General features: G+C 33.9%; 1 long non-coding RNA gene across 2 annotated transcripts in view; it reads right to left on the bottom strand.

Moving 5' to 3' along the window:
• LOC111088908 overlaps positions 1-2,420 on the bottom strand; it is an 18,182-nt gene that overhangs the window by 7,720 nt on the left and 8,042 nt on the right. The gene's annotated exons all lie outside the window — the stretch shown is intronic.

Here is a 2,420-nt window from a genome sequence, read left to right as displayed (position 1 = left end):
CTGCCTTCTCTCTAGTCTTACACTGCTAAATTAGGGACGGCTAGCGCAGATAGCCCTCGTGTAGCTTTGCGCGAAATTCAAAAAACAAACAAACAAACTCCATAATCGTTTTAATATAATGCACTCTACCTCTGCATGGTAGCAATTACTGCAAAACTTTAATCTCACGTTTAATTTACATCTGAGAATTTTTTCACACAAAAATAAACATGCTTATTTTCAGTAAAATGTTTCAGATTGTGTAAAAGTGAAGCAAAAAAGTTAAATGAAAAAAAATTCTCTTGTTTCATGAAATCTTTAGGATACGAAACTGATTTCATCAAGCCATTGTGACGGTCAAAGGTTAGCCATGTAAGTTTCACATTTGATTTTTGTATTCGCGCAAAGCTACACAAAAGGCCATTTACGCATAGCCATCTCTAATTGTGAGCCCCCAGTGGCACAGCGGTATGTATGCGGACTTACAACGCTAGAAACCGAGTTTCGATACCCACTGTGTAGCTTTGTGCTTAATTATAAACAAACAAACAATGTAATTGTGAACTGACAATACAGAAGGAAGCCAGCTAGTCAACAGCACCCACCGCCAACTCTTGTTTGGGAATTACTACGTTCCTAATTCAAATATCATACAACTTACACATTGTAACAATTTTATTATAAACGTACACGATTTCTATTCCGAAACAACTCTGCCTCACTAAGATAATGCAAAATGGATAGTAAATCTCAAACAGCAACATGCATCTTCTTGATAGTTACACGTTTCTTTTCAACCTCGTTTGTTGCTCTGCCAGCTAGAAACTTTCATTAAAGCAACAGTAATATAAGCGTGAAATGACGATACTGCGTTAAGCTTCGCCGGTTCTTGTGTGATACACGTCTTCAGGGATTCGTGAGGGCAGCGTTCATGAGATATTTTTATTCTTTGACATCAGCACTATCAGATTGTGAAAACCAGAGTAACTGTGACGAATCATTCATGCAAGAAGGACGTTTTAACAATTCAAGAAGATGAAGCTCACCGCTTGTGCTTCACTTTCTTAGAACGATTAATATAAACATTACGCAAAGTTTCCAAATTATTTTCAAGTAAATACTCTATAATTTGACAGTTGGTAGGTCTAAGTACCTTAGTACAATTTTTTATCTTTACCTTCTGACAGTTGCCTTTTCACCCAGTTTTTTGTAATGTACATATACGGTTAAAGTTTATTTGTTTGCAATTAAGCACAAAGCTACACAATGGGGTATCTGTGATGTGGCCACTACTGGTATCGAAACCAGGTTTTTAGCGTTATAAGTCTTCAGACTTATCGCTGTGCCACAGAGGAACACAACCATAGTTCATGAATATTGTTGTCTTGCTTATGCGTATTACCGTTTGTGTTTAACTAAGTTCGTTTTTTTACGTGTTCCTCGCTAATCAGATTCAATTTCATCAATTTTTATCCTATTGCAATAAATATTTTAAACAAACAGAAATTTGTAAAGCCACTTTGCTAGATTATAAAAGAAAAAATCTTGGTTTATGACCTTTTTTTAATTAGTTTGGAAATTGAGAAAACAGAGTTAAAAACGTGTTTCGAATTTTTTAAAAGACAAGAACAACAAAGCAAATCAGAATCCCAAACAGAGTAAAAATTACTGTCCACTGATGTTAACCCTAAAATCGTGCCGTTGAGATAATTATTTTTATATTTGAAGGTGTGTTGTTTTTTGTTTTTTTGCTGTATTTTAAAATTAACTCACTAGCTATAAGAAATATATTAATCCCAGTTTGTTTTATTTTTTAGCTGTTTCCTTATTAATGTAACAAACTTGTTAGAAACATTTTCCATCACGGATGAGCGAGCTCATTTTAATTTTTCCCACAGCATAAATTGAGGCAATAGTCTTTTGTTCTTGTACTAGTTCTGTGCAACTGGTTTGCCCAGTATAAATGTTTAAAAAAACACTTCATAATGTAGGTCTTAGACAGGTATGATTGAAATGAATATACAACGTTTGTTAACACTAGACAGTAATCTTTGGTTATTACAGAGTGAATAACCAAATTACATGTAAATACAGGTTTAAAAAAAGTTTTATTTGTGATTTAACTAGTAAATAGGCTTACAGTGGACGAACTTGCAAACATTTTGAAAAAGAAAAACTTCATAATCACGAGAATATTACAACAGTATTCTCACACTTGACCACATAATTAAAGGATTATCTATGAAAATAAAAACCTTCACTGCTACAAATAGATGATGTGAACTACAATCAGAAATGAATGCAGGTTATTACAAATGATCCAGCAAAATTTCCAATTGAAATTGTAGGCTTGATTTAACCAAAAAGTTTAAGTTAAGCTACACAATGAGTTATCTGTGTTCTGCCCACCATGGGTATTGTTGCGTCAGCGAGTCACATGA

Source organism: Limulus polyphemus, unplaced genomic scaffold (genome assembly GCF_000517525.1).
Source record: "Limulus polyphemus unplaced genomic scaffold, Limulus_polyphemus-2.1.2 Scaffold4710, whole genome shotgun sequence".
Classification (NCBI taxonomy): domain Eukaryota; kingdom Metazoa; phylum Arthropoda; class Merostomata; order Xiphosura; family Limulidae; genus Limulus; species Limulus polyphemus.
This window is presented reverse-complemented; position numbering and strand designations above follow the sequence as displayed.